Source organism: Panicum virgatum, chromosome 6K (assembly GCF_016808335.1).
Source record: "Panicum virgatum strain AP13 chromosome 6K, P.virgatum_v5, whole genome shotgun sequence".
Classification (NCBI taxonomy): domain Eukaryota; kingdom Viridiplantae; phylum Streptophyta; class Magnoliopsida; order Poales; family Poaceae; genus Panicum; species Panicum virgatum.
Genome location: NC_053141.1, coordinates 3,217,195 through 3,243,618, shown reverse-complemented (window position 1 = coordinate 3,243,618; position 26,424 = coordinate 3,217,195). Strand labels below are relative to the sequence as shown.

General features: G+C 46.3%; 1 pseudogene; it reads right to left on the bottom strand.

The window, feature by feature from the left end:
- On the bottom strand, window positions 1–26,424 carry LOC120711269 (annotated as a pseudogene).

The window sequence follows — 26,424 nt, the reverse complement described above, 5'->3', positions numbered from 1 at the left end:
AGGGGTAGAGAGCAGAGATATTTCAATAAACATACTCCTAATATCCTACACACGTTGTGTAAGTGTAGCAAATAAATTATTCCAAGGCCATGGGCAAAAATAGTGAAATAGAAAGAGTGTATGTTGTGCACTCAATGCATGGCCTTTTGCAAGGAAACCATGATGACAGCATTCTTGGCCTTTCCTTTTTGAAGGTGCTTTGTAACGATGGAGGCATACGTCAGAAACAGCTCATCAAGGATGGCCGAACCAAAGTGGTCTATAATCAGTGGCCCAATCACCGCTCTCATTGCCTTGGCTATGTTTCCTCCGCTTCTGCGACAATCATGCACCGTATCACCATCTGTGTCATCCTCCCAATCCCAGTTGGGCTCGGACAGTCTGATGGCTTCTATTTTGAAGAGCGCATTCTCCTTGATAATTTCCATTACTTCATCTACCGATGGTGCGTAGAATGGAAGGTTGAAGGAGACCAGTTTCTCCTTTTCAACAAGGCCCTGCCATGTATGCACATAAGCACATTGGTTCACATTAATTTCTCCCGGATTCCTTTGTTTGAGATCTAGTAAATATTATCAGTTCAACTTCAAATTTTTGGTTGGGTTCGCCATGTTGATGTTTTGACATTCATTGTAGCGCACCAGAGATAAACACTACACCCACATGCAGAATATATAAAAATATATATTACTGACCTTTAGGACCAGAGACTTCAGGGCTTCGGAGAGCAATTCCCACATACCTCCCACCCCACCATGAACCGACATCTGTGCGGTCTTTTGACAAAGGAATGTCAGCAGCATATATACGGCCACCACAGACAAGTTCATTGTAGCGCAATGCAAGAAACAGCTTAAAGTCCTTCTGGAACTGTTCGTGAAAAAGGCCAGCGACGGTCGCCGGAGTAGTTTTCCCAATGTAGATGTTGTCTTCATTAATATGAGTTCCCCTTGAGAGACCCTCGGGAACCTAGGCAATGATTAAGAGCCATATATGGAATAAAAATAATTACATACTTCATCAGTTTCAAACCATATATACGTCCTTTAGGACACTGACATGACTTTGACAGAAAGTTGATTAGAAATACGGCATATTATTGAGTTGGATGCAGCAGCTAGTTAGCTCAAAAAGCTTTAGCTAATGGAGAAGGCTAGCGGGCCGGTCAATTCACTTTATATTCCAATACTACCACTCACATAGATGCTTCCTCATGCCTCAGACATGGAATATGAGCATGCAATATTTTTTGTATCAAATTGTGTCAGTCGGGATTCGAATTCGACACCACTGGCCCACATATATACCATATTGAGCTGCATGTAACAGTCAGTTGATCTCAAAAGCGTAAATTTATGAGGAAAGAATGCTAATTAACTTTATATTGCAACACATGTATCAACTAAAACTGATTAAATATTTTGAAAGTATGTTTTATGGTGAATTCAGTAACATTATACATCATTTTCAATCTACATAACTTTTGGTATATCGGTAGATGTCACACCCTGAAATTTTTTAATTTCAGGATGTGATTGAAATTAAAAATAAAACAACAATTTTCTCAAAATTTTAAAATTCTCCCAACATTTATTTTCTTTACAGAGAATTTAGTGTAAAAGAAAATAGATTGGTTGTTTTTTAATTAAATAAGGTCATTTTGTTTGTGTTGCATTCATGCTGCAATGCATTATTTTATTTGTTTGTTCAATTTGAATTTGAATTCTCTGAATTTAAATTTAGATTGAATTGAATTTGTTTGAATCAGTTTCAAAAATGCAAAACCTTTTCTTTTCCTCTCCTTGTTTTCAGCCCAACAAGCCTATATCTCCCTCTCTTTCCCTTCCCCTGCAGCCCAACCCGCGCCGGCCCGAAGCATCTCCCCGGCCCAGCTTTTCCCGGCCCAGTCCAGCGCTCCCTCACGCCTCTCCCTTCCAGCGATGGGTGGGTCCCGCCGGTCGGACCCGTCTTCCCCGCCGTGCCGAGCCAGGATTCGCCCCCGAGTCTGGGTGGAGCACGCGCTGCTCCGGCGTGGCGCGCACGCCAAGGAACCCCGAGCCCCGCCCTATATAAGGCGCCCTAGCTCCCCGGTATCGCACCGAAGCCGCAGCGCCGCCTTCGCTCGCAAACCCTAGCTCTAGCTGCCGCGCCGCCGCCATTGGAGCTCGGATGCTCGGGTCGCACGCGTCTCGCCGTTCCGCCGCTTCCCCGTCGAGTCCACCAACAGCAGAAGCTTCGCCGTGTGGTGAGGATTCCCTCCGGCTCTTTTCCCCTCTCCCTTACCCTCTCCTTCGTGCGAGATAGCTCGCCGTCGCCGCCCTTCCACCATGCGTTGCCGCAAGCGCTGCCCCGCCCGCTTTAGCTCGAGCCGCTGCCCTAGACGCGTTCGCCGTGCCGCGCACGTGCTCCCAGAGCAAGTCCCGAGTTGAATCGGGGCCGGAATCGTGTAGACGCGACACGCCGGCGATGCGCCGCCGCCTAGCTCGCCGGCGGCAGCCCTGCGCCGCCGCCAGCGCCACCTGCTCCGCCCCGATCCACGGTGGCCGTCCGATCTCGATCCAAGGGTCCATATCCAATCTAACCCAACTCAAACTAGCTTAGTACCAGTCAACTTTGGTTGTTTTGCAAAAGAACCCCTCAGTTTTACCAAAATCAACCCGCACTCCACTGCAGTTCAAAAATAATTGTGAAAAGGTCCTTTCTTTTCTGTTTTAGCCCCTATATTTCCCAGATATAGAACCCGCCATCCAAGAGCTGTGGTTTTCAAGCTAGCCCCCGAGTTTAGGGTTTAATTTCATTTTAGTCCTTAGTTTCTTCACCCAGAGCCCCTGTTCTTTCCAAAACTCTTACAAATAAATCCCTAGAACCCTGTTTTAGCCATATCTTCTTCGTTTTAACTCCGTTTTCATCAATTCTTGCGCTCACGTGATCCTTGCAACGTGTGCAATAGTTTTATCGCCCTGTTGTCCTATGTGAGCACACTTTGCTGTGTCTTGCAAGTCTTTTCTATTAGCCTTTAACGTCTAAAGTTAGTCGCATCTCGAACCTTGTTTCTATTGTAGTTTCCATGTCCTAGCTCTATTTTCCGCGTTTCTTGCACTCTCGTAACCGTAGCAGCGAGCCCTATCTGTTAGTACGCTCTTTTAAAGACATTCTTTGTTTTAGTGTATTGTTCTTAGATGTATCTTTTTGTTTGCTTTGTATGGTTGCTCGTTGATTGCTTTGAGTAGAAGGATCGTTGTTTGAAGATTGAAGAATCAAGATTTCCAAGTGAGCCAGAGCTGAAGAACAGTAAGAGTAGCTTTTCGTTGGAGAAAGTCAAGTGACCCTAACAATCCTTCTATCTGCTGAGTACCAACCATAAGTGTACTCACCCTTGCTTACTGTTGCTCAGAAGAGAAAATTGCTGAGAAGTATTTTGAAGATGATGCTGAGTTCTAGGCGTACGCTACCCCCAGTCGATTGCCTGTGAAGTTTGGAGTCTCCGTTTCCAGGATAAGCTGTATAACTCTGATAGTCTTTTATTTGTTGTATTTCTCTTTTTCGTGATACTGTTGCTGATCATTCTCTTATAATGTTTCTATATGTATGAAACTTCATCATGGCATACATATAGATATGTATTCGGTTTTGTCTTTAAAACCGGGTGTGACAGAAGTGGTATCAGAGCTGTATCGACTGTAGGACGTAAGCCTAGTTAGCGATGATCGTTTCCTAAGGTTTCTTTTGATATAAAATCTATTCCTGCCTATTCTTTGACCCCCGCCATTGAATATTATCTCTCCTTAACTATTTTCTTCTCTCAATAAGCCTTAACAACTCACTCTATTTTTTCACTCTATTTTCTCCTTAACCATTTTTTTCTTTTCTTAACCAGCCTTGACAACTCGCCCGTTTTTCAGTGATCCTCTTTTCATTTGCACTTTCTTAATTGCAAATGTAAAATAAAATTCTCAATCTTTGTATATTGAGTTATTGACCTACTTTCTCCTTGACATTTTTTTATGCCCGACCCTAGGTCAACTACTCCTTTTCCCTGATCCTTTATCTCCAAATAAATATCACTTTGAATTCATCCCTTGATTTTGATTTCAAAGTATCTCTTCTGATTCAAAGTTGTTTAGATTATCCGTGCCACGTACCCTAATGCCCATCCAAGCCATCTAAAGCATGGAGCTACTAGTTCGTCATGAGGAGCCAAGTTCAAGCAATTGGAATCGTACCACTTGCTCACATTCCTGCTCAAGTGGATGAAGGATTCAGAACACCACCAAAGAATCAGGCCTGAGCGAGGTTATGACACTCTCACTGTCACTACAATCACGAAGGTGGAGTCAACACTGGACAAATTGAAGGAGGCACATGTCTTCAACAACGAAGCTGGAAGATATAATCAAGCTTAGAAGTACCCCTTCTAACTCTATTAACAACATTTAGCATCATTCTTTGACCATGTTGACTGGTGGAATTCGGTGTTTGCATGATGATACTTGGCTTTATGACCTTGTCTGATTTTTTTTCTTTGTAATGACTGTTGGTGTATTGTGGGTCTTTTACCTACAATGACATCAGTTGCCTAGATGGGTTTTTTTTCTTTTAAACTTTCCCCCTCCTTGTTATCCTATGTCTATCTACCTAATACTGTGGAGGACAACAAGAAAGAAGTTCATGGCAACACCGTACCAGTAGTAGAAAGCTAAGCATCTGCAGTGGTCGACAGATGAGAGAAACTGAAGACAAGAATGCTCTCATTTCCTTTTTGTTACCCCCATGTCTTTCTTCCCTCCACCTTGATCTATTTAATAATCGCAACTACCAAGAGATTGGGTGAAGATGATATTATGGACGTTACCTTGTCTTTCTTCTCTTTGCTAACCTTATTCCTACCACCCAACCAGATGTCGAGTCTCAACAGAAATGAAGAAGATAGAGCCAATAGAGAAGACCTCAACATTCCAGCACAAACTCAGGGAGTACAAGCAATGGTTCCAATCAGGGTCAATATCCAACAGCATGTCACAGAGCAAGCCTCATTTTCTAGGAATGACAACTCTGTTAGCAGTGATAACCATCCAATCCCAACCGATCTGTCAGCATTTGATAAAGAGAAGCTATTAGCTATGCAAGATCAAGTTCTACAAGAAAGATTGCAGTCCAATACTGTAAGGATCGATGGACCAAGAGGGGGGGTGAATTGGGCCTTTTTCAAAATTCTAAAGCAATAAAACAACCTTAACCTATGCAAGGCTAGTAAGGCTCAATTCACCAACCGGCTAAACAAAGCAAACTACACAAGCTAACAAAGATATGAAACTAAGCAAGGTAGAGCTAAGCTATGATCTCTAGGGTCAAGCACATGAAAGAAGGCATGAAAGTAAGTGCTTGAAATGAAAGAGAGTGCAAGAGACAACCGGATTTTTCCCGTGGTGTCGATGTGTTGGCACACACCCCTAATCCACGTTGTGACACTCACTAAGAGTCTTGTCACCTCCCATGTCACCGAGACTTGGGCGCTCACTAAGAGTCTCCGTTCACCATCCCGGCGTGGTGGAGCTCAAGCCACGTACAATCTTCTTCTCCGGGCTCCCACAATCCTTGGCAAGCTCCGCGAGAAACACTTCGATCACCAAGATCGTCTAGGTGCTGCCAAACACCAAGAGTAACAAGTTCCTAAGCCTTCACTTGACCTACACTCAGTTGGCCCTAGCTCAAGCACACTTGCTACACTTGCAATGGATGAGTTCTTCAAGGTTGAAGCACAAACTAAGCACTGGATCTTCTCTCTTTTGCTCAAAGCTCTATTTCTTCTTCTCAAGGGTGGCCTCAGGTTTTCAAGGTGTCAAAGGCAACTGAAATGAACCAGGGGGTACCCTTATATAGAGTGGAGGAGGTCACATAGCCGTTGGAGGTTTTCTGCAGAAAAACCGTGACCACCGGAAGAACCGACGGTATAGAAAATATGGGCATCGGTTCAACCGGTCTCTCTGTGTCAAAGAAGTAGCCATTGGAGTTCTGACACAGTATCCACGCTTGCGTCATTGCACCGGTGCATGCTCCGTAGGGGCATCGGTTCAACCGGTGCTGAAGAGGTTCGCTAATCAACTCAAACAAGCGTTCTGGAACAAAGTACATCCAATGCACCGGTGCTTTGTTTCTGAACCATCGGTTCAACCGGTGCTGAAGAGAAGTTGGAGTCCATCAAACATGCTCTCTGGAACAAAGGACTTTCATTGCACCGGTGCTTTGATTTCGGAGCGTCGGTTCAACCGGTGCTGAAGAGAGGTTGGAATCCATCAAAACATGCTCTCTGGAACAAAGGACTTTCATTGCACCGGTGCTTATCTTCTTGACCATCGGTTCAACCGGTGCTTTACTTGATATTTGCCTTCATCCAGAGAAGATGGACCGACAGGGCATCGGTCCTTCCGCCATGCATCGGATGCTCCGATGCTAGTGCACCGGTTCAACCGGTGCTACTGATTTTCTTTGTTTTCAGCTGTTTTGACTTGGATTCGAATGTGACTTTGATTGTTTCTTCTTCCAAGAGTTGTGTTGACTTTTATTGACCATCTATTGCTGTTTTTGAGTGAGTGTGTAATATTTCTAGGGCCAACTCAAGTTTGATCAAGCTACTAACTCATGAACCCCTCTTAATAGTGCGATCACTACAAAACTATAAAACCTATACTAACCTAAGTGTCCTTCTCAACCTTGTGACACTTAGGACTAGAAAGATCCTTAGCCTTGACAAATATAAGTTAAAAGCCGAGATCGCCTTTTTGAATGACCGAAATTGAGGGGCCTCTTTTGTCATATGACCAAATGAGCGATAATGATTTATTAAGCTGCACAAACTCATTAGTCACAATAATGATTGTCATTAATCACCGAAACATACCCTGAGGGCCTAGATGCTTACAAATACATCATCCCCATATAACATGGAGATGACCAAGGCACAATTCCCCACCGGACCAGTGAAGAGGCAAGTAGCTGAAGCATGGAACAATGAAAAGTGTAAGAGGAACTATGAAGCACCAAACCCGCTGATAGAAGAACAACATCAGGTTAGTAAGATTCCAGAAACATGTCAGTGCTGCGAGCATTATGGTCGTCGGTGTCTCCAAGAAGATAGTTTAATGACAGCGAAAGCAAGACAACGTTACCATTCAGATATCAATAGAAAGTTATTTGCCCAAGATCCAGTACTAGAAGGAGTCGCCCAAGATGAAGACATTACTCAGACTATAAACCTCAATGATTGGACTATCTCTTTCAAGGAATTTCAACCTAAAAGAAGCAAGCAGTCCAAGAAACAATTTAGTGGAGCAAGCCAAGAGAAGGTGGAGTTACCACAACCACTGGCAGATAGAAGTGTTCAACCCAATTCCAACCAATCATAGCCAAAAGTTGTTCAACCTCCATGTGACAACTCTATGAAGAAGAATCCTGACGCACAAGCCATTCCACTGAGAGTGGAGATGGAGCAGAAAGAAAGTCAGGATGGACGTGTTAAAAGAGTAGTGTGCTTTAGATGTAGTAAAGAAGGGCACTATGCTAATAGATGCCCAACAAAATGTAAGAAGACTAGGTCACGTGATCTTGGATTATACTGCCTCAGGTGTGGAGAAGATGGACATCTTGCCAGTTGGTGTGAAAAAGAAAATGATAATTAACTCCATGACAGAAGTACATGAAGACTTGAGAGGTGATACCAGACCCCAAGCCAAAAAGAAACAACCAAGCTCTATTCAAATCACTTTATCAAGGTACGAAGAATGTTCTTCGAAAGATGTGCCAACGAAGCTATGGAAAGAATGGAAGTTAAAGGAGGAAATAGACATGGTATCCGCAAAGTGTTTTGTGTGAGTCACCAGAAATTAAGAAGAATATATTGTAAGAAGGAATAACTGGAAAGAAAGTTAATGTGTGTCGAATGCTGCATACCAAAATCTGTCTCTTGCTAGCCTTGTGAATCTCGGGACGAGATTCCTTTTAAGGGGGGTAGTTCTGTCACACCCTGAAATTTTTGAATTTCAAGATGTGATTAAAATTAAAAATAAAACAACAATTTTCTCATAATTTTAAAATTCTCCAACATTTATTTTCTTTACAGAGAATTTAGTGTAAAAGAAAATAGATTGGTTGTTTTTTTAATTAAATAAGGTCATTTTGTTTGTGTGATTGATGACAACACAACCATAAAAAAACGAGAGAGCGAGAAAGATAAAGCAAGATAAACACAAGCAAACTCGAAAGCAAGGACCAAAGAGCTCAACGGCTCAAACGAAATTCATAGATATGTCTCAAAGCACGGCATACTCAAGCGACAGATGTACATATCCATGAACTAACACCAAATGTGATACAAAGAATCAAAGTCCTGATAACTACGAGCTCTCTCTCTAGCTCTACCCTCCCCCTAACTCTCTACCCTCCCCCTAACACCTCTCCCCCTTTGGCAACAAAGCACCAAAAAGGAAGGCGATCTAATCCTGAGCAGGAGAAGGCGGGGTCTTCCGGCTGGGTCCGGTGGAGAACTGAGCGGCGGAGTCGTCGGCGTCGTCGTCTGTCCAGTCGTCGTCGACCGAAGAAGACTTCTGCTCGACCGGAGTCGTCGGAGCAGCAGAAGTAGCTGGAGTGGCGGTAGGAGCTGGCGCGGCGACGATCGTGGAGTCCGACGGAGGAGCAGACGTGACGGGAGTCAGGTCTGGCTGAGTGGGGCGCACGACAGACGGACGGAGCACCTCGGGCTGAGAAGGAGAGTCGAACGTGAGTGACTGAGCCGAGGGGTGCTGGAGCTGGTGTAGGAACTGCTGCTGTCTATGAAACTCTGCACGCTGCTCGGCTGTCCAGACACTAGGCTGTGGAGCAGGATCCGGGGCAGCAGTAGGAACAGGACTGGCAAACAACCCGGTCGGTAGAAGTGGTGACACCGGGAAAGATGACAAGGGTGTCTGCATGAAACCGCCAGCAGGTGGAGGAGGAGCAGTGGGGTCGAACTGGAGCTGCTGGGGTGTAGGGAGCTGAGGCTCGGGCAGTCCAGTGTGTCAGTACAGCTGACCGAAGCATCCCGAGAAGAAGGTAAACATCTGCTGCTGGATCTGGGACTGCTGCTGAAGCTGTAACCTCATGGCCTCCTGCTGCTGTCGAATCCCCTCAAGCACCAGAGTCTGGGCCTCCTGCTGGCGAGCCTGCTCGGCCTGCATGCTCAGCTGAGCTGCTGCAAATCTGTCCTGCTGATCTGAGAGCCGAGTAAGAATAGCAGCGAGTGCATCTGGCTGAGTGACCTGAGCGGTGGAGACTGGAGGAGCGGGGGCTCGTGCTGCACCAGAAGATCCTGCCTCATCATCATGAGCTCCTCGAGGGACGGTAACAGTGGGAATGAAGTCCTCGTCATCCTCCGAGTCCTCTGAGTCAGTGATCAGGTAGTGTGGGAGCTGGGCTTCTGCAGCTGCTAGTGAAGCGTCCTCGGCTGCTGTCGGATCATCTGCAACTCTGCCCTCAGCCAAGAAACGCTCATCCAGAACCCGCTGTGCTCGGCGCTGGCCTCTCGAGCCACGACGACCGTCTCGAGGAGTAGCTGGTGAGTAAAAACTGAACTGTGTCCTCGAGTGCTCCAGCTCATCCATATGCTCATTCTGACTTAGCTGAGCCAGAATCCAACAGATCCAATGAGCAAACGGATGCCGACGGTGAACTGTCATGCCATCCAGAATCACATCCTCTAGCTCGCAGATAAAGAAGTCGACTAGGTCAAAGTCACGACCTGTCATGATATAAAGTAGAAGCCACTGCTGCAGAGCTGTGATCCCCTCGTTGTATCCAATCCGAAATAACAAGCTCTTCCTCAAGGCTAGATGGATAGTGTGTGCCATGGGAGTCAGCCTGTCCGGAGTCCTCGGTGTGCCAGGCAGGAAAGGCTGCTGAAACAGAACACTGATCTCCTCATCAGATGGAACGTGAGACTCGTGAGGACGTCGAGGAGGTACCGTGCTGCCATAAGCCTGATAGTGTATGAAGTGTGGCTCCTCGGCAATCTGAACTCCAAGATAGGTAGCCAGTCGTGCTCGGGTCAAGCGATAGTGCCTTTCCTGGAACATGAAGTCTATAAACTGCCGGTCCTCCTCAATAAACAGAGTGGCGTAGAAGACTCGAACCCACTCTCGAATATACCTGGACCTCTCACTGAGTAGAGCAGGCAATCCAACATATCTCTCAAAGAGAGGAAGCACTGGAGTCCCACCTGCTGCTACACGCATAGCTACCCAGTGGAGCATCTTGTGCTCACTAATCTTGATGTCCAACTGGCAGTAGGTGTGGTAAAAAGACTCCTGAAGCAGAGTGTAAAAACGACGATCAACTCCGACATCCCTCTGCTCGGGAAACCACTGCTCTGGGGTCACATAACGCAATCTCTTGACCCTAGGTCCTGGAATACCCCTGAGATCGAACAACTCAACCTCGGGCAGCTCCTCACCACTGTCCTGACCACCTGTCTGAGTCTGACTGTCGGTGTGCTGCTGCGGTGCATGACCTGCTCCCCTCTGAGTGCCACCACCTCGAGTCCGTGGACGTGAGCGGGACTCAGGTGTGGCCTGAGCTGTCTGAGTACGTCCTGAGCGACGTAACTGCTGCTGTGGCTCCCCCTGAGCCTGAGGCTCTCTGATCCTGAGTGAGCCCTGCCTGTCAGCTGCATCTGCCACTGCCTCGGCCTACTCTCGCTCGCGGTCCTCACGGGTACGCTTCTTCTTTTTCTGCACAACCATCTTGCTCTTGCCCTTCTTGTCACCAGCCATCTGACATAGAGTCAAAACAAAGATTTGATTTGAGCCTATGACGTGAAATCTAGTGGATAGCAGCCTTGATATCGATGACATGCTAAAAGATTTAACTATGTGAGCATGTGCAAAGATAGGTGACAGGATTCTTATGTGTGTGATCAAGGGAATGATATATGTAAACACATGTGCAAAGGATGATATACAAAGGAATTTCACTTTGCTACAAGATGTAAAGGTCATACCCTTGCAAATCAGGGAAGAAAACGAAGAAAGAACCTAAGAGGAAATTCCTCGAGCACCTTGAGAGCGCCTAAGCAAAGGGTGGATGGATCAAATCAATCTTGAATGCTTGAGCGTGGGAGGCTTAATCGGAGCAGGGGAGGCTGCACGTGTGTTGGAGTGTGCGTGCTGGCGTTGCAGGCGGCGGCGCAGAACTTGGATGGCGGCGGCCTGGTGGTTAGCGGCACACAGGTGGTGCAGGCACGGCGCGGGCGCACGAGTGACTGCGGAGCAGCAGCGCGGAAGAGGAGGGGTCGCGCGCGGGCGGCGGCGCAGTGGAGAGCTTCGGGCGCGGCGGCAGCGTGGAGTGGCGAGCAGGCGGCGCGTGAGCGGCGGCGGCACGGTGTACGGGCGTGGGTGCAGGCGGCGGTTTTGCGAGGAGGAAGAGAAACAGGACTGAGACTGACGCGTGGGCCCGCGGAAAGATTAAGTGAAAACATAACGAGCGGGCCCGCCAACCCTAAGCACCGGAAGGTCCGATGGTGCAGAGAAAAGACCGTCGGTGTAATCACCGGTGTAAGTTTGACCAGATCTGAACGAGATTGAAACGTGGTCAGAAGGGCACCGGAAGATCCGCCACTGAGGCACCGGAACATCCGATGGGCGTCGGTGTATCTGCAGGAGTAAGGTCCAGAAGCTATGCAAGGCCCATTTACTCCACGCAGTAGCACCTGTTGAACCGATGCTGAAGCGTCGGTTCATCCGCCATACATCGGAAGCACCGGTGAGCCATCGGAGTAACGGCCGGAGGTTGTTCCAGAGGCGTTGCAGAAACCTAGCCACGAAGACTTAAGCACCGGTTGAACTGATGAAATGAAAAACACGGCGTCGGTTTAACCGGTGGTTAAAGAAATTTTCTGCTGAACTACAAACTCTACTTCTGATCCAAAAACTCAAAGCCAAAGCCATAAACACTCAGTTTTGGATCATTTTCGAGAGACAACCTCACCCCTCAAACACTCAAACTAAATGCTTGCAAGCTTTTATATTAACTTAGGCAAATTAAGAACCAAGCGAGGTTTAAACACAAAAACCAAATGTATGAGCCACTTTGCCTATGAACTTAGAGATTTAAACTTTAAGTTCGATAGGACGTGACTCAATAGGCATGAAAGCACAACATTGATCTTATCACTCTTGTGGAGATGATATATCATATTTAGCATGAATATCTTTCTCGAAGTGTGATTTGCTCCCTTGTGATGCTACTAACGTGATGCAATGCCAATGCAAAGCGTAAAATTAAACATGGATGCATTCTATATGACAAGCACATGCATTGCAAAATTTAAATCTATCTTGTCAAGTTTGAACCCTCGTCAAGCTTCTTCATGATGAACCATTCTTCATGCCATGAGCAAAACCAAGACCACCGACTCATGCAAGACCCATGTTCATCACTATCTTGACAAGGTTAGACAAGCCCCTAGCACATGTACATATGAAATGCATCTATATGACAAGACAATTATATGACGTTAGAAGCATCTAGAACGTTAAGCTCACTCCTTAGCCTAACAAAAGTACTCTCGTCTAAAGGTTTTGTGAATATATCCGCCAATTGCTCCTCGGATCTCACACCTTGTAGAGATATATCTCCTTTGGCTTCGTGATCACGCAAGAAGTGGTGGCGAATATCAATGTGCTTTGTGCGAGAGTGTTGAACCGGATTTTTGGCAATTTTTACGGCACTTTCATTATCACAATGGAGCGGGATCCTATCTAGTTTCACACCAAAGTCCAAAAGGGTTTGCTTCATATATAGGATTTGGGCACAACATGCACCGGCCGCTATATATTCCGCTTCCGCGGTGGACAAAGCCACGAAATTTTGCTTCTTACTCGACCAAGAAACTAGAGAACGCCCAAGCAAGTGGCAACCCCCGGAGGTACTCTTGCGATCCACACGGCTTCCGGCAAAATCCGAATCCGAGTATCCCAAGAGATCTAAACTAGCGCCTTTGGGGTACCACAAGCCTATGCTAGGGGTGTGCTTGAGATACCGAAGGATCCTATTCACAGCCGAAAGGTGTGACTCCTTTGGGTTAGCTTGAAAGCGGGCACACAAGCACACACTAAACATTATATCGGGCCTAGATGCGGTAAGGTAAAGCAAAGACCCTATCATTGATCGATAGAGGGATTGATCAACCGGTTTACCGTCCACATCCAAGTCGAGATGCCCATTGGTTGCCATGGGTGTCTTGATTGGCTTGCACTCATCCATCTTGAACTTCTTCAAGATATCTTTAGTATATTTTTCTTGATGGATGAATGTCCCTTCCTTCATTTGTTTGACTTGGAAACCAAGGAAGAAGGTCAATTCGCCAATCATGGACATCTCGAATTCCCTAGACATCATGGTAGCAAACTCATGGCTTAGTAAATCATTAGTTGAGCCAAAGATAATATCGTCAACATAAATTTGACAAATGAAAAGATCCCCGTTGACGTCTTTTGTGAACAACGTGGTATCCACCCTCCCGATCTTGAAGCCTTGCATGATTAGGAAGTCACGAAGCCTCTCATACCAAGCCCTTGGAGCTTGTTTTAGCCCATAGAGTGCCTTGTGCAACCTATAAACATGGTTAGGATTCCTCGGATCTTCAAACCCGGGAGGTTGCTCAACATAAACAAGTTCGTTAATAACGCCATTTAAGAATGCACTTTTCACATCCATTTGATACAACTTAATGTTATGATGTGAAGAGTAAGCAAGAAGGATACGGATAGCTTCAAGTCTTGCGACCGGAGCAAAGGTTTCACCAAAATCCAAACCTTCGACTTGAGAAAACCCTTTTGCCACAAGTCTTGCTTTGTTGCGTATCACCACCCCATATTCATCTTGCTTGTTTCGAAAGACCCACTTGGTGCCGATGATGTTCTTGTGTTTTGGAGGAGCTTCGAGGACCCAAACTTCATTGCGGGTGAAGTTGTTCAATTCTTCTTGCATGGCCATTACCCAATCCGAGTCCTCAAGCGCTTCCTCTATGCTAGTGGGTTCAATACAAGAAACAAACGAGTGATGTTCACAAAATGAAGCATGCTTAGAGCGAGTTCTTACTCCCTTGGAAGGACTACCAATGATTTGACCAATTGGATGATCCTTGGAGATGCGACCATGCTTCACTAGCGGTATTTGCGTGGATGGTTGTTGGGGTGGATCTTGTGTGACTTGTACTTGTTGTGGAACACTTTGCTCTTCTTGTTCTTGGACTTGGGGTGTTGGTGTTGGCACATCTTCTTGAGGTAGTGGATCATCTTTTTCTTGATCTTTATCCACTTGGGGTGCCTTGGAGGTGCTTGGTGTAGATGAGGAAGGTCCTCCCCCTTGATCATTGCCTTTATGCACCTCTTCCGGCTTGATATCCCCAATGGACATATTCTTCAAAGCTTCATCAATCTCTTCATCACCTACATTTTCATAGCCAACAACCTCCTCTTGGGAGCCATTAGATTCATCAAACTCCACATCACATGTTTCTTCAACTAACCCGGAGGTTTGATTGAATACTCTATATGCTTTGGAGTTTGATGCATAACCAAGAAAGAAACCTTCATCACATCTACTTTCAAACTTACCGAGCCTTTTCTTTTTATAGATGAAGCATTTACAACCAAAAACTCGAAAGTAGGATATATTTGGTTTCTTCCCGGTGATGAGCTCATATGGAGTTTTCTTGAGGAGTCGGTGGGGATACACTCGGTTGGATGCATGACACGCCGTGTTGATTGCTTCCGCCCAAAACTTCTCGGACGTGCCATAATCATCCAACATTGCTCTTGCTAGGGTGATGAGTGTCTTGTTCTTTCTTTCCACCACTCCATTTTGTTGAGGCGTGTAGGTGGCGGAAAACTCATGCTTGATGCCCTCTTCATCGCACCATTCTTCAATCTTCATGTTCTTGAACTCGGTGCCGTTGTCACTCCGGATCTTCACAATTGGGGAGTTGTACTCCCTTTGAGCTCTTCTTGCAAATGTCTTGAAGATTTCCGGAGTTTCACCCTTATCGCCTAGAAACATAACCCAAGTGTAACGTGAAAAATCATCAACGATTACTAGGCAATAGAGGTTACCACCAATGCTCTTGTATGTAGTTGGACCAAAGAGATCCATGTGAAGTAGCTCGAGCGGCTTGGAGGTAGACAACATCGTCTTGATGGGATGATGTGTTGCAACTTGCTTCCCGGCTTGACATGCTTTACATAGCTTGTTCTTGTCAAACATGACATCCTTCAAGCCGGTGATCATCCCTCTCTTGTGGGCTTTCTTCAGGTTGCTCATGCCAATATGAGCAATTCTTCTATGCCAAAGCCACCCAAGAGAAGACTTGGTGAAGAGGCATGTCATGGTACTTGTTTGCTTTGAAGAGAAGTCCACTAAGTAGATGTTGCCATGCCTAAACCCCGTGAATACCATTGACTTGTCTTCTTCAAGAGTTACTACAACACCATTCTTGTCAAAGGTACACGTTAGTCCAAGATCACACAATTGAGCAATAGAAATAAGATTAAAACTAAGTGCTTCTACAAACAAGACATTAGAAATGGATAAATCTTTAGAGATAGCTATTCTACCCAAACCTAAAACTTTTCCCCTTGAGTTATCACCATAGGTGACATGTTCATGATCGCCGGGGTCTTCAAGAGAGGTGAACATGCTATCATTGCCGGTCATGTGTTGAGAGCAACCGCTATCAAGTACCCAATGTTTTCCACCGGCTTTGTAGTTCACCTACACACATGAGAATTCACTTTTGAGTTTTGGGAACCCAAACAAGCTTTGGGCCTTGCACATGTGTGACAAGAGCTTTTGGGACCCAAAGTTGCTTGGGGAGCTTTTTCTTTGACTCCTTAGTGAGTTTGCCTATAAACTTGGCCTTCACCTTGCCCTTCACTTTACTCAAGAGAAAATGGTTATTTTGAAACATTGAAGAGTAATTCTTGGGTAAATTAGGAAGAGGATGTGATGGTAAAGTGCACTCCCTAGTGTGGTGCCCGGTGACTTGGCAATATTGGCAATATGATCCAACTTCCTTGATGAAGTAATCTTGATCTCCGGAGAAGGAGTAGTGCCTTGATTTGGCTCCGGAAATGAACCAAGACCTCTCTTGCCATAGTCACGTGCATTGTTGAAGAGAATTTCCTTGTGGATGTATTCTCCTCTTGAGAGCTTCTCCACACTACTCTTGAGGCTTGCCACTTGATCCATCAATTCCTTTTCCCTAGAAGGTACAAGCTTGGGCAAAGCATTAGTGGCATTTGCATTAATGAGTAGGTCATCACATGAAGTAGAAGCATTGACCTTCTCAATAGTTTCATGAGCAAAGTTCTCAAGACTTGGGTCAATTGCTTCATAGGCAAATTCAAGTTCTTGATATTTATGAGCCAACTCCCTATGCTCTTGTTTAAGCTTTTTGTGGCTCTCTTCAACTTGCTTAGCAAGTACAAGTGACTCATTGTGCTTTTTGAGCAAGTCATTGTACTTGCCAAGCAAGTCGGAGTGGGCAAGCTCTAACTTGGCATGAGTGCTCTCAAGAATCTTGACTTTGCCCTTTTCCCTCTTGATGACGGATGTGTACTCATTAATGAGATTAGTGAATTCATAAGGATCAAGCTCTTCATCACTTTCATCTTCACTATCTACCTCACATACCTTGGTGTTACCTTTTGCCATGAGGCACATTGGAGGTGGAGGTAGTGATGGTTCTTCATTTGTGAGGGCGATGGTGACTATGTCTTCTTCATCACTTGAATCTTCGCTTGATGAGACATCGGTCACCCATTCTTGTTTTTCCACCAAGAAGCTTCTCTTGGTGTGCCCTTTCTTCTTTGGGAAGAGCTTGGTCTTCTTGTCATGGCTCTTCTTCTTCCCAAGCTTCTTGTTCTTCTTCTTCTTCTCATCTTCTTCATCATCACTTGAATCATGGCGATGTTTGCCTTTGTTGTCCTTCTTCCTTTTGTCCGGCTTGGGGCAATCGGGAGAGATGTGGCCTTTTTCTCCACAATTATAGCAAGTTTTGTTCTTGACATCTCCCCATGGCCGGAACATTCTTCTTTTGGGGTCAAAGTTGAAACCCTTCTTGTTGATCTTGTCATTCAAGCGTGTGAACTTCCTCATCATGAGAGCAAGTTCTCCATCATCTTCTTCATCGGATGAGCTCTCATGATGATCCTCTTCTTCATTGCTTGAGCTTGATTCTTGCTTGACCATCTTGAGCTTGCGGGATTTGTTAGCCTTGGTTTTGAGAGCAATTGACTTGCTTGTTGTTGGCTCTTCGGTCATACCAAGAATACTCATTTCATGAGCGCGAATTTCGCCCACAAGCTCTCCCACTTCCATTGTATCAAGATTCTCCTTTTGAAGCATAGCATTGATAATGTTGTACTTGGGCTTCGGAAGGAGCATGAGAATCTTGCGGTTGATGGAGCCACTGTCAATTTTGGAAACTTCAAGAGCATTAATGTCCTTGACAATGACATTCAAGCGGGAATACATATCATTGCAATTTTCATGAGCAAGCATTTTAAAAGAATCATATTTTGCTCTAAACAAGTGATATTTTTGTTCACGGACTTTTGTGGAGCCTTCATGAATTTCAATTAGCTCTTTCCATATATCACTTGCTAAGTCCATGCCATTTACTCTAGCAAAGACTTCCTCACTAATGGCTTCGAAAATTGCATTTCTAGCCTTTGCATTCCATTTTAATTGCTCCGTGGTGGGAGTTCCGGTGAACCCGGTCTTTGTTGCCAACCACACTTCGGGGGCAATCGCATCAAGGTATGCGGCCATACGAACTTTCCAATAGGCAAAGTTCTTGCCCTCGAAGTGAGGCGGCGAACCTCCCATCTTGGCCATAGCTCTAGGCGGTGAAGCCTAATGATCCAAATGAGCAACGAGGCTCTGATACCAATTGTAAGGATCGATGGACCAAGAGGGGGGGGTGAATTGGGCCTTTTTCAAAATTCTAAAGCAATAAAACAACCTTAACCTATGCAAGGCTAGTAAGGCTCAATTCACCAACCGGCTAAACAAAGCAAACTACACAAGCTAACAAAGATATGAAACTAAGCAAGGTAGAGCTAAGCTATGATCTCTAGGGTCAAGCACATGAAAGAAGGCATGAAAGTAAGTGCTTGAAATGAAAGAGAGTGCAAGAGACAACCGGATTTTTCCCGTGGTGTCGATGTGTTGGCACACACCCCTAATCCACGTTGTGACACTCACTAAGAGTCTTGTCACCTCCCATGTCACCGAGACTTGGGCGCTCACTAAGAGTCTCCGTTCACCATCCCGGCGTGGTGGAGCTCAAGCCACGTACAATCTTCTTCTCCGGGCTCCCACAATCCTTGGCAAGCTCCGCGAGAAACACTTCGATCACCAAGATCGTCTAGGTGCTGCCAAACACCAAGAGTAACAAGTTCCTAAGCCTTCACTTGACCTACACTCAGTTGGCCCTAGCTCAAGCACACTTGCTACACTTGCAATGGATGAGTTCTTCAAGGTTGAAGCACAAACTAAGCACTGGATCTTCTCTCTTTTGCTCAAAGCTCTATTTCTTCTTCTCAAGGGTGGCCTCAGGTTTTCAAGGTGTCAAAGGCAACTGAAATGAACCAGGGGGTACCCTTATATAGAGTGGAGGAGGTCACATAGCCGTTGGAGGTTTTCTGCAGAAAAACCGTGACCACCGGAAGAACCGACGGTATAGAAAATATGGGCATCGGTTCAACCGGTCTCTCTGTGTCAAAGAAGTAGCCATTGGAGTTCTGACACAGTATCCACGCTTGCGTCATTGCACCGGTGCATGCTCCGTAGGGGCATCGGTTCAACCGGTGCTGAAGAGGTTCGCTAATCAACTCAAACAAGCGTTCTGGAACAAAGTACATCCAATGCACCGGTGCTTTGTTTCTGAACCATCGGTTCAACCGGTGCTGAAGAGAAGTTGGAGTCCATCAAACATGCTCTCTGGAACAAAGGACTTTCATTGCACCGGTGCTTTGATTTCGGAGCGTCGGTTCAACCGGTGCTGAAGAGAGGTTGGAATCCATCAAAACATGCTCTCTGGAACAAAGGACTTTCATTGCACCGGTGCTTATCTTCTTGACCATCGGTTCAACCGGTGCTTTACTTGATATTTGCCTTCATCCAGAGAAGATGGACCGACAGGGCATCGGTCCTTCCGCCATGCATCGGATGCTCCGATGCTAGTGCACCGGTTCAACCGGTGCTACTGATTTTCTTTGTTTTCAGCTGTTTTGACTTGGATTCGAATGTGACTTTGATTGTTTCTTCTTCCAAGAGTTGTGTTGACTTTTATTGACCATCTATTGCTGTTTTTGAGTGAGTGTGTAATATTTCTAGGGCCAACTCAAGTTTGATCAAGCTACTAACTCATGAACCCCTCTTAATAGTGCGATCACTACAAAACTATAAAACCTATACTAACCTAAGTGTCCTTCTCAACCTTGTGACACTTAGGACTAGAAAGATCCTTAGCCTTGACAAATATAAGTTAAAAGCCGAGATCGCCTTTTTGAATGACCGAAATTGAGGGGCCTCTTTTGTCATATGACCAAATGAGCGATAATGATTTATTAAGCTGCACAAACTCATTAGTCACAATAATGATTGTCATTAATCACCGAAACATACCCTGAGGGCCTAGATGCTTACAAATACATCATCCCCATATAACATGGAGATGACCAAGGCACAATTCCCCACCGGACCAGTGAAGAGGCAAGTAGCTGAAGCATGGAACAATGAAAAGTGTAAGAGGAACTATGAAGCACCAAACCCGCTGATAGAAGAACAACATCAGGTTAGTAAGATTCCAGAAACATGTCAGTGCTGCGAGCATTATGGTCGTCGGTGTCTCCAAGAAGATAGTTTAATGACAGCGAAAGCAAGACAACGTTACCATTCAGATATCAATAGAAAGTTATTTGCCCAAGATCCAGTACTAGAAGGAGTCGCCCAAGATGAAGACATTACTCAGACTATAAACCTCAATGATTGGACTATCTCTTTCAAGGAATTTCAACCTAAAAGAAGCAAGCAGTCCAAGAAACAATTTAGTGGAGCAAGCCAAGAGAAGGTGGAGTTACCACAACCACTGGCAGATAGAAGTGTTCAACCCAATTCCAACCAATCATAGCCAAAAGTTGTTCAACCTCCATGTGACAACTCTATGAAGAAGAATCCTGACGCACAAGCCATTCCACTGAGAGTGGAGATGGAGCAGAAAGAAAGTCAGGATGGACGTGTTAAAAGAGTAGTGTGCTTTAGATGTAGTAAAGAAGGGCACTATGCTAATAGATGCCCAACAAAATGTAAGAAGACTAGGTCACGTGATCTTGGATTATACTGCCTCAGGTGTGGAGAAGATGGACATCTTGCCAGTTGGTGTGAAAAAGAAAATGATAATTAACTCCATGACAGAAGTACATGAAGACTTGAGAGGTGATACCAGACCCCAAGCCAAAAAGAAACAACCAAGCTCTATTCAAATCACTTTATCAAGGTACGAAGAATGTTCTTCGAAAGATGTGCCAACGAAGCTATGGAAAGAATGGAAGTTAAAGGAGGAAATAGACATGGTATCCGCAAAGTGTTTTGTGTGAGTCACCAGAAATTAAGAAGAATATATTGTAAGAAGGAATAACTGGAAAGAAAGTTAATGTGTGTCGAATGCTGCATACCAAAATCTGTCTCTTGCTAGCCTTGTGAATCTCGGGACGAGATTCCTTTTAAGGGGGGTAGTTCTGTCACACCCTGAAATTTTTGAATTTCAAGATGTGATTAAAATTAAAAATAAAACAACAATTTTCTCATAATTTTAAAATTCTCCAACATTTATTTTCTTTACAGAGAATTTAGTGTAAAAGAAAATAGATTGGTTGTTTTTTTAATTAAATAAGGTCATTTTGTTTGTGTTGCATTCATGCTGCAATGCATTATTTTATTTGTTTGCTCAATTTGAATTTGAATTCTCTGAATTTAAATTTAGATTGAATTGAATTTGTTTGAATCAGTTTCAAAAATGCAAAACCTTTTCATTTCCTCTCCTTGTTTTCAGCCCAACAAGCCTATATCTCCCTCTCTTTTCCTTCCCCTGCAGCCCAACCCGCGCCGGCCCGAAGCACCTCCCCGGCCCAGCTTTTCCCGGCCCAGTCCAGCGCTCCCTCACGCCTCTCCCTTCCAGCGACGGGTGGGTCCCGCCGGTCGGATCCGTCTTCCCCGTCGTGCCGAGCCGGGACTCGCCCCCGAGTCCGGGTGGAGCACGCACCGCTCCGGCGTGGCGCGCACGCCAAGGAACCCCGAGCCCCGCCCTATATGAGGCGTCCTAGCTCCCCAGTGTCGCACCGAAGCCGCAGCACCGCCTTCGCTCGCAAACCCTAGCTCTAGCTGTCGCGCCGCCGCCATTGGAGCTCGGAAGCTCGGGTCGCACGCGTCTCGCCGCTTCGCCGCTTCCCCATCGAGTCCACCCACAGCAGAAGCTTCGCCGTGTGGTGAGGATTCCCTCCGGCTCTTTTCCCCTCTCCATTACCCTCTCCTTCGCGCGAGATAGTTCGCCGTCGCCGCCCTTCCGCCATGCGTCGCCGCAAATGCTGCCCCGCCCGCTTTAGCTCGAGCCACTGCCCTAGACGCGTTCGCCGTGCCGCGCGCGTGCTCCCAGAGCAAGACCCGAGTTGAATCGGGGCCGGAATCGTGTAGACGCGACACGCCGGCGATGCGCCGCCGCCTAGCTCGCCGCCGCCAGCGCCGCCCGCTCCGCCCCGATCCACGGTGGCCGTCCGATCTCGATCCAAGGGTCCAGATCCAATCTAACCCAAGTCAAACTAGCTTAGTACTGGTCAACTTTGGTTGTTTTGCAAAAGAACCCCTCAGTTTTACCAAAATCAACCCGCACTCCACTGCAGTTCAAAAATAATTGCGAAAAGGTCCTTTCTTTTCTGTTTTAGCCCCAGTATTTCCCAGATATAGAACCCGCCATCCAAGAGCTGTGGTTTTCAAGCTAGCCCCCGAGTTTAGGGTTTAATTTCATTTTAGTCACTAGTTTCTTCACCCAGAGCCCCTGTTCTTACCAAAACTCTTACAAATAAAACCCTAGAACCCTGTTTTAGCCATATCTTCTTCGTTTTAACTCCGTTTTCATCAATTCTTACGCTCACGTGATCCTTGCAATGTGTGCAATAATTTTATTGCCCTGTTGTCCTATGTGAGCACACTTTGCTGTGTCTTGCAAGTCTTTTCTGTTAGCCTTTCACGTCTAAAGTTAGTCGCGTCTAGAACCTTGTTTCTATCGTAGTTTCCATGTCCTAGCTCCGTTTTCTGCATTTCTTGCCCTCTCGTAACCGTAGCAGCAAGCCCTATCTGTTAGTACGCTCTTTTAAAGCCTTTCTTTATTTTGGTGTATTGTTCTTAGATGTATCTTTTTGTTTGCTTTGTATGATTGCTCGTTGATTGCTTCGAGTAGAAGGATCGTTGTTTGAAGATTGAAGAATCAAGATTTCCATGTGAGCCAGAGCTAAAGAGTAGTAAGAGTAGCTTTTCGTTGGAGAAAGGCAAGTGACCCTAACCATCCTTCTATCTGTGCTTATTTACAAGAGTACTATGATTTAATTGGAACATGGAGAACCACCCAAGAAAACCGTACAACCACAATACCATATGGCTCTAGTCTTGGCTAAGTAATTAGATGATCTATATGTCGTGCCTGGGGCGTTTGATTGGTGGAATTTGGGTTATCGAAATTTGAGGAGCGGGTGAAGGAAGCTTCGTCTTCTGAGGTACCGCAGAAAGTAAGGGACCAGTGCGTACATATAGTGATTCTTTGTAAAGGCCTCGTAGCGTCCCTATGCAATCACACCTCGGAAGTATGGTATTGTGCCTGATCAGCACATATGCGTGGTTGGGTTCAAAGCACAGAGTGTAAAACTGATATATCAGCCGTGCTCACGGTCAAGAGCGGCTTAGACCCTCACATGATTAATAAACTTAAAGATGGATTTAAATTATTTTCTAGTTATTTCTTGTGGCCTTGCTGAGTACCAACCATAAGTGTACTCACCCTTACTTACTGCTGCTCAGAAGGAAAAATTGCTGAGAAGTATTTTGAAGATGATGATGAGTTCTAGGCGTACGCAACCCCAGTCGATTGCCTGTGAAGTTTGGAGTCTCTGTTTCCAGGATAAGCTGTATAACTCTGATAGTCTTTTATTTGTTGTATTTCTCTTTTTCGTGATACTGTTGCTGATTATTCACTTATAATGTTTCTATATGTATGAAACTTGATCCTGGCATACATATAGATATACATTCGGTTTTGTCCTTAAAACCGGGTGTGACAGTAGAAATCTAAAACAACATGCATGTATTTTGAGTTGGAGGAAGTAAAAATAATTAATCATAACATAAAGTTGAATTAAGAAATACTCCTCTGTTCTCAAGAGAAAAAATAAACGACCTTTTTCTACATTGGATTTGTTTATGCTTTAATATTTCATTTAAAGAAGTTCACATATGGACCACCTTTACTACAGCATCTCTGATATTTAATTTTCTTTTTTGCACGTTATGGATACATTCGACCGCATATATAACTTGGACTGAGGTACATTAATCTAGGGGGCGTCATTCTTTACCTAACTTTTCTGCAACATTGTATATGTTATTATTAATAAAGGTGATCTCATTTTCATGTTACTCCCTCCATTCTAAAATGTATGATGTCATTGACCTTTTACTCAAAGTTTGACCATTCGTCTTATTCAAAAGATTAATATAACTATACGAAAGTATAAGATATACTTCAAATATAATCAATGGTAAATCAAATTACATCAAAATAAATGATAATTACATAAATTTTTTGAGTAAGATGAGTGGTCAAATGTTGAGTAAAAAGTCAACGGCGCCATACATTTTAGAATGGAGGGAGTACTGAATTTTTGTTACGTTTTAGGCACTTTCGTAACCATTAGATGAACAGCCAACAATTCACATAGTATTGCAGTTTGACCTATTTAATTAGCGGAATAGCCGATTTCTTCCTCCAAATATCATCCAAGGCTCAATTTCTTCCCCCAACTATCAAAAAGGCCAATTTAGTCCCCGAACTTTTGCAATGGGGTCAAATTCATCCCTCCGCCCACGAGGTGCTCCACATGGCCGTGCTGATGAGGCGCCCGCCTCCACGCGCTCTCCGCCCATGCCACCGCTGCCTTCTCTGCCCGGCCCTCTCCCTCTCCTTCCTCGCCAAGCTCCTCAACGCCGTTCTCTTCTCCAGCTTCCTCAGCTCAACTGGGAGCAGCTGCCCCATCCTCGTCTCTGTTCCCCGTGGCTGCCGCGGCGGCGGCCACGACGGAGGCGCGGTGCGCAGGGAAGTAGCGCATGATGGGGGAGGAGCTACGGCGCGAAGAGCGCCTCGAAGGCGGCAGGCGCGAGCTCGTGGTGTGCTAGCACGGGGTCGAGCGCGAAGAGGTCGAGCGCGCGGCGCACGCGAGTATGAGGAGGAGGAGGAGGAGGAGGAGGAGGCAGAAGAGCAGGGTGGCGGCCGGGAGCGACCCCAGCAGGCGCTCCGACGTGGAGCGACGACGGGGACGGCGAGCCAGAGGAGGCGGTGTCGAGCGCGTCTGACATGAGCGACAGCATCTCGAGCGTGGCCGCCGGGTGTTGGGGCGGCTGATGCTGGCTGCTCCTGCCGCCGCCATCCGGGGCCGCCGCGGCCTAGAGAAGGTGGCGTCGGAGGAGCGGGCCCGTGACGAGCTCAGCGAGGAAGGCAGCCGTGTGCTCGGTCTTGCGCTCTGCACCATGAGCTCCGTCCTCGTCTTCGCGATGTGGGCGCTGGTCGCCGCGGTGCAGTGCCACGGCAGGGCTCCTCGCGGAGATGCAGGCTGTGGAGTGCTCCGCGCGCGACTTCAATGGCCTGCATGAGGAGATCGCCGAGGAGCATGAAGAGGAGGAGCATGGGATCGTCGGTGAGGAGCGTGCGGGGGGAGGTGACAGAGCTCGCCAAGGAGCTGGCAGCGGCGTGCCGGGCGCTGGAGGACGGACTCGCGCCCTTGGAATAGCAGGCGTGCCTCGTCAGCACGCCCACGTGGACCGCCATGTGAGCGTAGGAACGAAGATGACCCCGTTCCGAAAGTTCGGGGACTAAATTGGCCGTTTTGATAGTTGGGGGATGAAATTGAGCCTTGGTTGATAGTTGGAGGATGAAATCGGCTATTCTGCCTATTTAATTTGTAGATCTAGGTGACAGTAGAGAGATAAGAAATATGAGGTTGTAAAGCAAAGCTAGCTGTTGTATGTTTTTCACATGCTATATCTCACACCACACGAACGGTGGATACTTTGAAGGTTGCCCGAGGGCAGCATACCTTAGAGCGCCACATGAGGCAATAAGACGAGTGGAAGAGATGGACGCTGTTGCAGGGTAGAAGCCTCGTGTAGAATGAACCCGGTAGCCCGGCCACATAGTACGGTGGTGGCACCACCCCGTCCATGCTGAAGCTCTGGAGCTCCTCCAGTGACCGGAACACGAGGTTGAAGTCATTACCGGGCAGATCATTGAGGAAGAACTGCATCTCCACGGCGCGGCAGTCACCCGTTTCCCGGACCATGGTTTGGACCATGTTCACCACCTCGGACACAAGGACCAGCGAGTTGGGGCCTGACGAGCAGCCAAGGTCGGCGATGACCATCGTGCTCTCGCGGGGGAGCGATGCGTAGAGCTCTTCTATTGCCTTCTGAAGCACGGGCCTAGCCTGCAGTATGGCCTTCTTCTGCAGAAAATAGGAGCCAATTACAACATTGATGCAGTTTACTAGCTACATGGTAGGCACTAGGCAGCGACTACACAGCAAAGGTAGGATGAACCTGCCCACTGGAATTGGCCGCGTAGCTGTTCTCGCCGTCGCCGGTGGCCATGCGGAGATGTCTCTCTATCTTCATGGCTGTTTGTTGTCAGGTTCGCAGGTTACAATGTTATGGACCTAAAAGCTTGCTTGTTGTGTAGGATATGTTTTGGGGTGTGATGACTGCGATGCCTACTAATTTATGGTTGTTGAGTGTGGGCTGTACCAATGACTGGGTTGGATGCTACGGACGCCTGCGGGATTTTTCTGAGCAACGTTGGGTGTGATGACTGTGATGCCTACGACTAATTTATGGTTATTGAGTGAGGGCTGTACCAATGACTGCGGTTGGATGCTACGACGCCTGCTGGTTTTTCTGAGCAATGTTTAAAATCTCCGGATATTTTCTTTAGCGGCACCATCGTCGATCCGCTAATCTCCGGTTCTTATCTCCAGAATTTTGAAGCGCTGGCATCACTGGCTGATGCTGGCCCAGTGT